This window comes from Plectropomus leopardus, chromosome 19, assembly GCF_008729295.1.
Source record: "Plectropomus leopardus isolate mb chromosome 19, YSFRI_Pleo_2.0, whole genome shotgun sequence".
Classification (NCBI taxonomy): domain Eukaryota; kingdom Metazoa; phylum Chordata; class Actinopteri; order Perciformes; family Serranidae; genus Plectropomus; species Plectropomus leopardus.
In genome coordinates this window covers 11961489-11977323 of record NC_056481.1, presented here as the reverse complement: position 1 = coordinate 11977323, position 15835 = coordinate 11961489, and positions in this window count along the sequence as shown.

Here is a 15835-nt window from a genome sequence, read left to right as displayed (position 1 = left end):
TTTTATGCATGGGATTTGTTGACACTGAAAATATGTATATATAAAGTATCACCACACTTATCATTTAAAAGTAATCTGGAGAAAGTGTAACATCAAGTGTTTGGGGATAAATGACCAGTGGGCCACAGCAAGGTAACCTTCCAGTCGGTGAAGGTGACATACAGCAGCAGTTTATCTCCTCAGTGAGACTCTGGAAGACATGAGGATAAAGATCACTGTGTTGTTTGTAGATTTTAATGAAAAACCTGAAACTGTATACAGTTTTGGCCTGATCTTTGTTTTCGAATCTATTCAGCGCGAATATCAAACCATCAAACACTCCAATTTTCGCCACTCTGCCTTGTTTTGTCTAGATTTTCTTCAAGCCGAGTGTCATTGGAGAGTAAACTATGTGTATGCTTTCAGTCCTTTGTATTTTTTTCCCCTCCGCCTCCCTTTTCTCTCGCCGGATGTGCGCGAGAGAGCCAATGCGCGCTTGTGTGTGTGCGTGTGTGTTTGCAAACGAACGTGTGCAGGCTTTGTTTTTCTTTTGAACATCCCTTTGATGTTGCTGTTTATTTATTTATTTCTCTTCCTGCGAAGGCCCTTTCTCGGCGGTTAGGGCTACAGCGGATTGGGCGCGCGTTGCTCTGAGTGCCATCCATCAGCGAGGAGCCTCTCTGACGGATGAACCAGTGACCTCGGCTGCCTATAGCACATCAGCTTGAAGCTGGAGCTGCGCTGGGGGATTTTTTTGTTTTTAAGGAACGTAGTGTAACCAGGAGGGCCTCTGCTTCATCACCACCCTGTCTGGCTGGGTATCAGTGTGCGTCACATGTAAAACAACTATTTCATCTTTGGCCAGGAGGTATTGCTTTACTTTGGTATCCCAATGATAATGGAGCACTTGTAGTTGTGGGTGTACTTTTTATGGCTGATTTGATACCTGTGTCTTCTCTGCTCAGTTTATGGGCCTTAATATGGTGGGGTTATGGCTGAGGCCAGTCCAACGAACATTTGTAATCATTCTCAGAGCCAGATGGAGGGCAGACCATAATGCTTCACCAAAAAATTTGAAGGTCCCCCAGAGAGACAGAATTAGAGCAGAAGGGACGCTTTGGACATAAAGACATTTTCTTCTCCAATTCCTCCCTCTGAATTTTGCTGGATCTGTCCATGGTGCTGAAATGACCTGCCTTGTGTCGAATGGGGGGTGCATTTCCTGGAATGCAATGGATGGATGGGCAGACAGTTTGGACATAATGAAATACAGAGTCTAACCAAACTGACAAGCACGTTTGTTTTTATTCTACAATGTAATGGTACTTTACACTATTTTGTTTTTTAATTAAAGGGATAGCCCCCCTCCCAATCTACACTGTTTCAGTGAGAGTTATTGAGTGTCAGGTTATTAGAGTGTACACATTAATGGTATTCTCCACTAGCTAACCATAGATTTTAAATAACAACAAAGGACAAAAAAACCCAGAAAAAAACGGTATTTGCGTTCTGAGGTCAACTTTGATTTCCTTTAATATCGACATAACCTAGTATGCTAGTATATGTAGCATGGTATGCTAGTGACATATGTGACATGATGTATGTGACTTGGCCTTAGTGACAAAAATATTTATTTAATGCCAAACCATGATGTTTTTACTAAACCTAACCAAGTAGTTAAGGAGTGGAAATGCAACTCTTTAATGACACTAAAAACATATTTAAAGCATCAAGTGGTGATTTATGTAATTTTGGGGCCTGTCATATGGAATTGGAACTGTTCTGTTTTTTATGTAAGAGAGAGTGCTAGAATAAAAGCTTTCTTGGGTTTAGGTATTTAGATCTAAGAAAACTTCCATGGCTGTTGTGTTTGATTGCTTATTGGTGCTGGGTAAGCTATCAGTAGATGCATGCTTCCCTCTTATATTCAGCAGAAGGCACACTTCTCTCTGGAAAACATATCATCACTTGGCAACTCACGCCAAAACAATATAGATTGACAAATGGTACTATATCAGAAAAAAATTGTATTTTTGATTATGGGCTGAACTGTTCCTTTAATCAACTTAAATTATTTTGCTGATAACTTTATAAACTTGTATGAACCTGATCTGCACACACACTAAGATGAATCATGTCGTACCCATTATTAAGTAATCTTTAACTTTTAGTGGTGTGCACAAGCAACACATTGTGGAGCATGATGCATTGATTTAAAAGCTAAATCAAGCACATAAATCAAAGACTTCCCAATGGCAAAAAGTAATTTGCTGGTGCTACAGATAATTTTCCCTTATACACATTCATGGAAAAACTAACAAATTACTTTTACTACAACTATACCTCAAGGACTTTCATAAAGTATACGCATGCATCAAAACTTGACCTCCTTTCTCCTCAAAGTTCAGATCCCTCCTTCCCTCTACGTTGAGTTCTTGTTCCTCGAAGCAGATCTCTCAGACCATGGCTTCCAGGCTCATGTTCCGCTTGTCTTTAACCACGTGTCTGGCATTCCTTGGATGGTGTCTTCTCTGGTGGATAGCCATCATCCATCAGTCTGTATGTCTTAACCTGTGGAGTTAAACCTCTGACAGACACCTACCGAGACATCCTGACAGCTGAAATAAACCAGGGCCCTTGTGTCCTTTCGTCTCTGCTTACTCACAGAAGTGTGTCGACTGACGTGCATCAGTCATTATTTAAGAACACAACGGGTATGTTTCAATTTCTATTCAGTTTTACATTTATTTGTGGGTTATTTATTATCCTACTACTGTAAGAGTATTTCAAAAGCCATGTGAGTGTAAGAGAAAGTATCAAGGCTGTTTAATGCATGCTTGAAAACTCCTCCTCAGACGCAGCTCTATTTACTTAGTCCTGGAATTTAAAGCCTTTCAGCACTACATTCAACAGGTAAGGATACATATATAACAAACTACTTATCATTAGATCCCAGAAACTTGAACTCACTGGAATTCCTGTCGGTGCCTTATCAGTGGCTGGGGCCATTTCGATGCCTTGTAAGCTTTTCCTTCTCTGAATTCCAGTGACCCCTCGAACCTGGTGGACAGAGGACAGACGTATGATGCTGGATTTCCTCAGTGCCGCTGCCTTCAGGTGCTGTTAGAATGAGTAATCAGCTTTAGTTCACACAAGTTTTGATAAACAGGTCAAGTTTTCTTTCATACCTGAGTCAGTTCTTCGGGTAAATTCAGAGGGGACATACTCAAACACACAGTTTTTTCAGCCTCCGTTTTCACTGCCCAGGAAGCAGTATGACGTTATGATGTCTACTTCCTGTTCACAAACTCGCTACTACAACTAAGCAGGGTCTCTTGATCAGATTTTGATCCAAGTTTGAGAGAAGGAGAGGGAGGGGTGAGTAACTGTCTTAACTAGCTCCATACTCTTTGTCAGCACAGTTAGTGGCACGGTTGGCGGGCAATATGGAAATGCTGAAGTACAGCCTGTAGTTTGAGCAGCAGACAGAGAGCCAGCAAAACTTGCTAAGGGGGGAGATGGGATATTGAGGAAGCTTAGATGGAGGGAAGTTTACCACCTTTCATCTACACATACTACCCATATTGTTTTCAAAGCTGGTTGAAAATCAGCAAAATATCCCTTTAATGAACTCGGTCACTCTTCAGTGACAACAGAAAAGCATCTTTCCTAAACTACTTCATTGTCACAAAGAAAAACTGGGTTATGATAGAATCTCGGTTGCAGGCGCGCCGTCATGTGAAAAATAAAAGTAACCCTTGTGACAAAGCCTCAACTCGGCTAAATGACAGCCATTATTCCATTATTGTTGGGGTTTTTACTTTGTTTAACTCCGCTGACAACAAAGACACATGCTTACCTGAAAGAGTTTAGTGAGAAATATGGAGAGAAGACGACCTGACCGTTAGTCCAATGTATTGAACACAACGGTGCAGATGTCCTCTCTGCGCCAATAGGAACCCAAGGCCACAATCACACAGCACTACACACCGATGGAGAGGAGTGCTCCAGCTACTAACCTCTCTTCATTTTCTATGGAGTGACAGGTACTCACCATAAAAAGTTCTTAGTTACACCATCTTCCACTTTTACTTACTTTTCCATTCTATTGTCCCGTTTCTGAGAGAGACACCAAATGAGAAGACGTTTTCATTTTAATGAGCGCCATGAGTGTCCATTGAAAGGGAATGTTTGCAACTGTAAGATCATTCCCTTTTTAAAAGAGCTGTCCTTCAACCACGGCCATCAGCTCAGCATACAAGATCATATTCGGTTTCAATGGCCGCTAACAGTCGCTTGGTTGAATAAGCAGCTTGTCTTAAAAAACGCATGAAAGAGATTTTTTGTCCATTGGCATCATTTCTTTGGGCTGTACATTTCAAAAATACTAGAGAGCTTTTGCATTGACCTTTGTGTCCACCTCAGTGCGAACATCCTCTGCTACCTTTTGTGTCCCCCACTTTTCCTGAGTCATTGATAAAACTTTCAGACTGATTCAATGTTAAAGATTTATAAGATATATAGAATGTAAACAATTGCCATTTGTGTGGATTTGGAAATGGTGATAGAAAACAGCACATTTTTCTACAGCAACTCAACCAAATTGGAAATCAACAGGCAAGAAACAACAGCCAGTGCTTCAGCCACAATGCAAACATAAGACATTTTTTTCTTAAGAGACAAAGCAAAAGGTGTTTTTGTCTGCCAAAGACTGTTTGACTTGGTTTGAATTGCTTTTGTTCTCATGGTGGTTTAGACTGATTTCACAATATCATTACACAAACAAAGACACAAAAGGAAAATCCTAAATAAATCCATGTGGTTTCAAAGTCTGGCTAAATATTTGATGGAGCTTTCATTCTTAAAAGGCAGGTAAGACAAACAAAATGTCTACCACTGATAGTCAACACTTAAAATAACTTAATGGTACTGTTAGTTTTGAGTCAGGGCACACGTGGACTTCAGTTTAGAACAAGAAGCTAATCCATTTCCCCTCACATACTGTTGACCTAATATCTTATCATTGCGATATTATTCCTAAGATGAAAGTAGGGATGCATTTAAGGACAACTACGACTGGAAAAAATCTACCAGGCCAACACAGAAACTTGTAAAGACTCCCTCCACCCAAAAATGTGTACATATAGCCACAGCTGGCACATTAACAAGTAATAGATACTAACTACAATTACGTCTGCTAGTCAATCATTTTGGCACACAACAGACACCTCGTCTACTGAGGCTCAAACATGCATGGCTAAATATATCCGAAGTTTCCTGCAGCGCTAAGGTTGGCCATGTTGATCACTGCTCTTTCACCTGTCAACGAAACACAAGTTACTGTGGTGAGCGAAGCAGAGGCCCCATCCAGCATTTTTTAATGGGGAGAAAGAGTAGGTCTGCTTCCAGCCCCTTTTTAAACTTTTTTTTTTAACATTTTACAACCATGTTAAACAAAATATTAATCATAACACAGTACATACTTAAACATTTCTTGAGGGGAACTTCAATTTTTCATGTAGTTACAGTACACAACAGTCAAAAGAGTAGACAGAAAGGAAGAATTTAAGGCAGGGGTGTACAAACTTTTTTGAATGGGTGCCAGATTAGAAAATGCAAAAAGTACCTGGGGGCCAGCTGCTTCTTGCATCAGCTAGGTTATTTTAAAAAATTACAAACAAATGAGACAAACGCAACTGTTTCATTGTTCAGTAAATAAGTATTTAACTTTCCACCGCTCCTGAAAGCGACGGTCTTCACCGTCAACTTTATGCCTCTTTGCTGTGTCCATGTCTGCTACAAAGTAGGAAACGTCTTCTAGTAGGCAACCGTTTCGTTTGCTTGTTTAATGTCTGTTTATGAAAACACATCAAATCTGTATGTATATTGTCTTCTTGTTGCATGTCTACAAATTGTATGGAAGTCCTACCATTGCGAGGTAAAGAGAGAAAATGCAAATATTGCTTGATTAACTAATATTGTGTGGTGGGCCACATTAAGTTAGACATGCAGGGTTTAAGGAGTTGAACGGGTGAATATATTTTAATTATAACAGACGTGGCCTGGATTAAAACCCCAACTCATGCCAGGGAGCTTCCTACCAAGTCTCAACTTTTCAAAAATTTGACTTGAACTAAAACACTCCTGAATGTTTGTTTAACATCACTTTTAAAAAGTGAGATATATTTATATCAGTTCTGTGCACAGAGCAATTTGCATACCAATCTGTGAAGGAGTAACTGAAGACAGCTGTCAATCTTCTGTTCCCCGAAATGTCCAGAAAAAATAGGCGGTTTGATCAGTTAAGTTGTGTTTACCTTAAATTACCGGACTAGGCTGCATTGGGAAGTAGTCAGTTATCCCCCACATTGACGAGGAAATGTCCACATTTTACGTTTATCTCTGTAAACACACCTAACTATGGTTTGAGGAAGGTTGATGCTCATTCACATTATTTTTGTATCAGCTATAATGAACGAAACTAACGTGCCTTGTTGTTGTTTTGTACCAACTCAGACACGACAGAATGAAGGGGATTGCGTTATTTGGTTGCCAAAGACAAAGCACAAAGTCGTGAGAACCAGACTGCTGGTTGGTGTGCAGAATCTGCCTGGCGAAGGTCTCTGGACATTTTTTCCTCTTTCTCTCTCTCTCTATCTCTGGAGGAGTGTGTGAGAATTCAGCATTTTGATCCCAGAGTGTAATCGAGCGTCTCCTTGTCTGGAGAACCGCTGAGGGATTGAAGCACGATCAATCACCCCTCTCTGGACTGTCCGGCCGTTTTACATGTGGCTGCGTCCAAGCTGCTCGCTGGTGGGAACAATGAAGAAAGAGGGCGTGAAAAGTTTTCAGAACCGTCGTGACAATGCTTGCGTACAAGCAAAGCTGATGGTTTTCTGATCACATCAATGCAGCATGACGTTCTCTTTCACTTAAAAGAATATTTATTTTGTGCACCTTCAGGAGCTTATGTTGGATTTAAACCAACAGTTTATGCTAGAAATATTTGCTCTTCGCTGTATGGAAAAATAAGTTAAAATCTGATAATCTCAAGCAGCATTGTCCCATGAAAGGTCCTCTATTGGGTCAATCTTTGTGGTTCACTTTAACAAGCATGCCAACAGAATAATTAATGCGTTTTGACCCCCTCCTCCGCCGGTCAAAGGAAAGCCTATAGGCCAAAAGTGTTGTTGGCCTGTTTAGCATAAAGTGAGTGCATTAATACCTGGAGACTCAATTATTTTGCAAATGCTTTGGTTGACACTACAGGTTACCAGAAGCTGCCAACTTTGAAGACCTCTAGCTAGACACAGTGCAAGCATTGGCACTAATTATAGATAACAGTATGGCATGGATAACTTGAAATCCTTTTTTTTAATTTAAATTTAATAAATTAATTGAAATTTAATTCAACTTTGTAATAAAACTCACAAATAAAAGGTATGTTATATGCAAATGTAGGGATCATCATTATGTGACTAGATATTTTTAATATTAGGAACTGAAACAATGGAATTCAAACATCACTGGATTTTGTGTAACTGGGAGATTGTGTTGTATTGACATGATTTACGCTTGTTTGCAATCACGTGTCTATTATAACGCGCAATAATAAGATGGGTGCAGGAAGTGATGAATTCAAATACTTTGTGAATTAGAAAAAGAACAACACTACATAAGAGGTTTAGATGAACCTGCAGGCAGCATGATTGTGAGAAAATGGAGCTCATGATGGACGTGACCCCATACAAAATGAAGAGAAGTTATTTTTACCACATCTTGAACAATTTTCCTGGTGTGGACAAGATCATCATTTCAAATTACCTTGTCCTTCAGATCTCCAAAGGTTACCGACATTACATGGCAAACCAATGAGAGCCTACACAAGTCTCGTGGACTATATTTTGAGTGTAGTTGTGTCCACAACTGTAACAACTGCTGTCTTGTCTCTCTTTGTCTCTCTGTCTGTAGCTGTCAGACAGCAGGCAGCTTTATTATCAGTGCTGCTGCATTCAGGGTTTCTGTTATTTGGCACCAGGAAAATCTGTTGAAGTCTGACATATTTAAATCTCTTTTGTCATAATGTCTGGAAAAATATTCCCCTCTGCAAATATGTAGTTCTAAAACCGTGTCATTCTGCAATGTCATGTAAACAAACCACTGTACCTGTCAGCTGTGCGCTCATGTAAACAAGCCATGTAGGTTATCAGCTGTGTGTTCCAGATCATATTGAAGAGGTAACTACTTAAAAGATTGGTCATTGGACAAGTACTTGCTGTCTATGTTTGTACTTTTTAAATAGAAAACACACATTTCACATGGTGAGATTTATTAGATATGACTTAGAATTTAGCCAACAGCAAGTAGGTTGTCAGTGATGCTCATTATTGGAACCTCTCAGCCAGTTTGTGGCTTTGTGGTTCAGGTCATTGATTGTCAAATGTTTATAGATTGGGTAAAGAACTGTTATGGCAGCTGATAATGCAGCAAACGTTCACCATTCCACCTTTTTTCCAAGCTGGATAAGATACAAACTTAACTGCGTCATCTACTAATAATCAGTCTGCAGTAGCTGCCGTGTCCTAAAGTCCCGCAATGCTTTGCATTGCTCAGTACGCTCATGACTCAATTCTCTACTTTCTGTCTATTACTGTAATGCTGAATTCCGTTCAAAGCCGTAATTCCCTTGTTGATTTTTTTTTCTGGGCCTTCCAGGTGCACAACACCAAATTACAAGAAAAACATGACTGACAGTGATGAACTAGTGTTTTGTGGCCATAGACAGTTGCACTGTCAGAGGGGCTGCCTATTTGCACATATGAGCGAAACACAGGAAAAACTACTAGGTTTTACTATATGATAGTAGATGTATTCTCTTCATCAAATACATGTAAATATACTTTCCGTTACCTTTTAGTTGATTTCTTACCATTTACAATGTGCACCTCCGCGACCTCCATGGATGCTGCCATTGTTGAGTGATGCCAGATCGCTTAAGTCAGGATACATGGATTTGCAGAGGTTGGACTATGTCCACTTCCGAGTTGTCTGGAGAGCAGCATAAACATTACAAAGATTTAGGACTACCCCTGTCAGCCTACTGCTACTAGCTAACAAAAGCTAGTATTTTTTATCTACAAGTATAATATTACATGGATTTATAGCTGTTAAGCTAATGTTACCAGCTAATAATAGCTAGTATTTTGTGTAACGTTATGTGATTTCTTTTACTGTGAAGACGGCATAACTCGCAATATTACATGGATTTACCATAGACTGTAGGATTTAATGCTGCTAGGCTAATGTCACTAGCTAATGTTGGCTAGTATATTTTACCTTCTTGTGTGACATTACATAGATTTACTGCTGTTGGGCTAATGTTACTAGCTAACATTAGCTAGTGTTTTTTATCTTCTTGGGTAACATTACCTAAAATTCTTGCTGTGAAGCTAATGCTACTAGCTAACGTTGGCTAGTATTTTTTTAACTTCCCTAGCTAAAGTTAGCTATTTTCTACATAGTGTAACGTTGCATTGTTTTAGGCCTACTGCTGTCAGGCTAACATTACTATTTAACAAAAGCTAGTATTTTAACCTCCCAGTGTAGCGTTACATGGATTTACTACTATCAGGCTAATGTTACAAGCTAACATTAGCTATTTTCTTCCAACCAAATCAACTATTCCCAGAGGTCTTGTGAAATGAATAAAATAAATACCATAAATAAAATAAAAATCTGGGTTATGGCTAAAAACACAGAGAAGTCATCACAGCACATTTGAATTGCAAATGCATTAGGCATTTGTGTAGTACTGTTAATGTTTACCTCCAGTTTTCCTGCCCTCCATCTGGACAGCACACCAATGTATGATGTCATATGCAAAAAAAAAAAAAAAAAAAAGCTGGGAGAGTTTTAAAGTACAAGTGAAATTTCAGTCATCACGATACAGCTCATATGTCTCAAAAACTTTCCATCCCACTACAGCGTTATGATTGCTATGATTCGGGTTCAATCCCACCTCTATGTCAGGTCTTCACTCTTGGCCGGTAGATCCAGACGATTCTCTTTACCCATAATCCCCCTGCTGACTCCTTCCCCTTTCTCTCACCTGATTAGAATTTCTGCCGTGGCCTCTGGGATTGGACGATTTCAACATATTTTATTTAACTGCTTTTGTAAGCCCTAATATTCAGCAGCTGTGATCTATGGCTGAATTACAATTTTCAGGGTCAAGGAGGGACTTGGCTGTGGAAAAGAGGTGGCTACAACTGCTGCACTGGTGGGGGGAGTGTGTGTATGTGTGTGTGTGTTGGGGGGTGATGGTGTTAGTGGGGGTGAAGGAAAAACGAAAAAACAGAGAGAAAAGGGGAAGGAAGAATCTCACGAGTTGTCTTTAAAAATGAATGAGAAAATGGGTAATCCCAGAGTCACAGCATGAAAAGAGGGAAAATCAATATGGCCTCTCAGTTCACTGGGGCCCTCACAAGTCCTTGAGATGAACAAAAAGTTGTGCATTTTGTTGCCACATCCATACGTCTCAATAGAGAGGTGTGTGTTTAGTGCGTGTAAGCCTAAGTGAGTGTGTGTACAGTAAACCTGTCTGTTTTAGGGAGGCATGTGTGCAAGGCTACAGTGAAGAGGCCTATGCGTGCAAGGTATTCCAGGGAAAGTTTGGTTCATAATTTGGAGCTTGAGTGAATTACATGAGTAAATGGGACTCGTGTAGACAAAACTGAGCTTGTTCCAACTTCTAAACTGGTCAAAAGGTTCTGAGAAAACATCCGCCTTATAATGAGAAACAGATAGGGATTCTGCCTTGCACCGTACATGGTGAGTGCATCACTATTTTTCCGATAGGCTTAGGGATATGAGAAGACATCATACAGGTTTTGTAACCTTTGGACTCCTGATTTCATTGACTCCATGCGCCAACCTGAAACAGGCCCCCCTCATAAGAATCCGATTCCACTTCCTGGCCTACGTGGAGAAAATCGTCCGCCAAGCTCCGGGATTGGACGCCCTCTCATGAATAATTAATTGCCACCAACCATCTGAGGCGGAGGTTTTGTAGAGGGGGGGGGGGCTAGGTAACAGGCTGCTGGGGGTATCAGAGGGGGTGCCCTTTTTTCCAGACAATGCAAACACATATCCTGTCTCCCTCTCATCCAGCCACGCTTCCATCCACCTGCACGTCTAGGAGTGAACAAGCACACCTCCATCCATCCATCTGTCCATCCATCCATCCCCCACTCTTCTCCTCTGTGCTGTCATGCTAAGCGATGCCCCCACCTCCCTCCCCTCCCCAGTTGATTAGCGAGCTCTTCAGTAGCCTGTCATGGCGGATGTGCTCCATCAAAGCTGATCGGCTCCCCGTTTTTCCAGAAAGATGTCGCGGGTTATCAGCACACGCTCAGATCTCCGGCTACGGGAGGAGCGTGACTGGCAGGCTGTCTTTTGAAGACAGTGATTCCTCCACTGATGCCTCCCAGTTGGAAATTTAGAATCGTGTCTGCTAAGACACCATATGCAAAGTAAATTACTGTACAGGGGCGAGCTCGGTTAAACCCTCCTCTCTCTGAACGTCCAGGCCACTGAGTGCCTCCAAGGCAACCTCACCTCCTTTGCGCTCACCCTCACTTTATCTTCTCATTTGTCTCTTACTATCAGCCGTCCACTTTTGAAAATGGACAGCAACACAGGGCAAACTGTACTGAACCAAACCAGTCATGAATTTACTGGGTAATTTTGCTTGTATGCAGGGGAAATCCACTCACCAAAAAAGACATTAAAAAACAAATTGTGAGTGTCAAGAACTTGGTAAAATCAACACATTCTCACTTTCAACTCTTCAGATATAGACACTTAGCCAATGGCCCTGCATGTCAAACTATGATGCTACAGGTATCCCTCCAGCATCAGTGCATGCATGCAGTCTCTGTTCAAAATACGCTTCCAATATAGGAAAAAAATCCTTCATTTTTAGGTTTGGGCAACAAAAGCACATCGTTAGGTCTAAAAAAAAATATCATAGTTTGACTTTAAAGGAATACGTTTCAGGGGTGAACTCTAGCTCACCTGGTAGAGTGTGCGGCCCATATGGCTGAGGCTTCTGCAGCCGCCTGGGTTTGATCTCAGCATGTGTAGCTATACTAGCAATAAAAGAAAAATGCCCCCAACATTATTAAAAATGATGTCTCTTACAACCGTTTTCTAAAATGCATGACATTTGTTACTAGTGTAGTATGCTACACATACAAGCACACTACATTGTTATTAAAATAACTTGGTTGACTTTGTTTCACTCTGGACACCAACTAAGGTCTTCTGGGCCAAAGTCCTGAGTATGTTTGACCCATCCACCTCCTATTGCACCCATGCAGACTTCCTTGCTCTTTATACTACAGCAGTTACTTGGAGCATCAAAATATGGCCCTGCCCAGTGTATCTCATACTGCTGCTAAAGGGTGCCTCTGTGCATAGGTATCTGACGCAGAGGGTCACTGACCACAGGTCGATATTTGATGAATTGGGAATAGCAAAATATGGAGAAAATAAGTAAGTAAATACACCACCACACACTTCTGGTAGGTCATAAGTGCAATGGAGAGGGATCACTTTTGTATGAGTCTATATTGTTTTTTAAGAAAATCCAGAATAGTATACCTTTAACATCCACTTGGGTGCCGCGTGCATTATTTACATACAGTAAGAATTTAATCAAAAGGGCATAAAGCAAACACATACTGACAAATAAATAAATAAATGGAAGCAAAAGCGTCTGCCACTATGAAACAGCTCCATTTTCTCCAACTCCCCATTATCATGCAAATGACATTGCTGGTTACAACTGTATGTCTTTGTAGTGGTAAAGTGTTAATTTCAGTTCAAAGGCTGTGGCAGTATTCTACAGGGAGAGAGATGGAGGGTAGGATGGAGATGGAGGGGAGAGGAGGAGGGAGGGGGTGAAGCTGAGTGGTTTACCCTGGCTCAGCCTAGCTCTGACCCGGCTCTTTGTGTTTCTATTGTCTCCGTGGCAAAACAGAATTAGAGAGTCTTCTGCACAAGGCTAGGTGTGCCCTTAAAATCAAAAAGCAGGCAGAAAGTGCTGCTATAGGTTTGAAAATGTCAGCTTCTGGCTTTACCTCCTTACTTCCTGAGGAGTCAGTCTGGTTCCTCCCTGAGTGTTTTTTTTTTTTTTTTTGTCTTGTCTGTTCAATGACAGCACACGGCAGCTAGAGGAAATGCAAGTTATGACACAGCGTCTTGGTTACTGAGATTCAGAACTGCTTTAATGACAAGATGTTAAACAACAGCGACACTGACAGAGATCACGAAAGTCATCTTTATAGTTTTGGGAGCAGCTCCGAGTCTAAGGGAGACAAGATGAACTCCTGGTCGACAAGAAAAACGAGTCAACGGACAGTCATGGACGGACACAAACAGATCTTCGTTCATACACGCAATTCCACATAGTCCTTTCTGCACCATCTCAGGGGGACATCTTGCATGAAACATGCACACAAACACATCCATGTAGTATGTGCTGGCGCAGCCCCTGTGACTTCCACAAATAATGGGGGGCATTGTGATTTCTTTGCAAGCACAAACACCATTAAAACGGTCGACAGCGCTGATGGGGGCGAAAGAAAAGACAGATAAAGGAGCGAGGAGAGAAAGAAAGCCATTCTGCTGCGACTGGTGGCGTGTACAAACAGAGAACATGGCTCCTCTTCTAACAGTCGCACACTGGAGCGTGTGTGTTTCTTTTTATCGAGGGGGGCGTCCACCATACGTGCAGCGGCGCGCTTTTTCTGTGCACGCTGAATCAAACAGTGGAAGATTCATTGTAGTTCTCAAACAGTGCCATTGTGGGTTTTTCTTGGGTAGCTGTTGTTGCACGGCCTCCTTTAATACGTGTGTTTGTGTGTGTGTTGAGGGGGTTGGCAGCATCACGGACACTCCTGGAGATGAAGCGCCCACCCTCCCGTCGTGATCCCGCCGCTGGAGCTGTTTATCCCGTTTAAGGCCCGCCCTTCGCCAGGGGACAGACAACTCAAACGATGCTTGTCACAATCCCTTGTCGTCTTAAATGGCTGACAAATATCGGGCTTTTTGTAATGGTGGTGCATCACAGAGGTTCCTTGTTGACGAACCTTCTTTTTAACTTTTATGTAAAGCTACTAAAAAGGACCAGGGGAGGAACAGGAATGACTGCTGAGCCGAGCGCGAGGAGCCTCCTGCAACATGGAGGTGTAAAAGACAATTCCTCTGGAAAATAATTTCAGCTGATGAAATAAAGAGAGCATTGCTATAAGATCACTCGTGTTATCATTACCGTATCAAGCGAGGCACAGCGGAGCGAGGATCTGAATGCAATTCGAGTGGTAATGTTTGAGCTCTCGCAGGACGGCCATGCCGAGGACGTGGTTGGTGTAGGAAATGAACAGGGACACCCAAAGACTCGTGCCTCTCCGTGGCAAACGGGAGAAGGCAGGGAGAGCTTCAAAATCACTTTTCAGACATCAAATAATTAATTTCTCTTCCCTCTCGCTCCCCCCTCGTTTCTCTCCTGGTGTCTGTATGGAAGACACAGCTCCAGTCACTTAAGGAGGGTTAACACCCGTCTAAATTAAATATTAAAAGGTGTCTGTACCTGCTGCTATTGTTGCCCCTTGGAATAAGATATAACCTATTTTTGACAAGTTTTCATCCTCAGCCTTCTACGGTGAGACGCTTGTCGAAAACCAAATCAGCGGACGGGGGGAGTGGTAGCGGGGCGTGGGGGGCATTGATGAATAATCTAGTTCATATTCCGATGACACCCGCCGCTCAGAGGGAGAGAAAGAAAGGGATGAAGAGAGGGAGAAAGAGACGGGCAGGTGGAGAAAAAGAGAGATGGACAGAGGAGGGGAAGATAAAAGCTGGGGGGGAAGTGAGGGATGAGCGAAGAGAAAAAAAGGAGGAAAAGAGGAGAAAAAAGGGAGGAGTGGCAGATGATAGCCGACGTCTGCCAAGGTATCACATGACAGTGCTCCTGTTTAAATAATAAAACAGGACGGGGGCTCTAAACAAATCGTTATCTTCCCACCTCCATACATCCTGCCTTCCCTCTGCCCCTCCCTCCATTTCCCGGCTTTTAAAAACTTGTTTTAATGCCATTTCTTAATGAACATAATAGCTCAGCGCTAATAATGAAAAGAAAATAAAAACATCTAAAAACGCGAAGGGGCCCCCGAGTTGTCGCCGGCGCTCAATTATTTCCTTGTCAAGTGGGTCTGTTTTTAATGAGGCCCTGTGGGACTGACGTCTGTCAGTCAGCCCTGACTTTTTGACACCATTACAACTTCAAATAGAAGCCGCCGCCACGCTGCCTTCCACCGCTCACTCGCTAGCTACTGCTCCGCTCATCTGACAGGCTGGGAGGGAGGGAGTGAGGGAGGGGAGGACAGGGGGGAGGAGAAAAGGTGGCAGGAGAGGTAGAGAGAAGAGGGAGGGGGGCAGGAGGGAGAGAAAGACAGAGATAGAAGGGGAGAGGAGGAGAAGAGAGCACATCGGCACGTAGGTAAGCTGCACACACACACACACACACACACACACACACACACACTCACACACTCACACACACACACACACACACAGGGTGAAAAACAATCACTGAGGGTCATTACCAGATGAGGTTTGTCAAACTGCCAGAGATTTCACCCCCTACGTCTATGCTTCCTTGTTCACTTCCCTCCTTCTCTGCTTCCTTCCTTTTTTCATTATTCCTTCACTTTAATGATAAGTCTTGGTGGGTCGGCCCCGCATGGGACAGTCAGAGGCACACTATTTTGTTGGCCATTAATTTGAGGCTTTG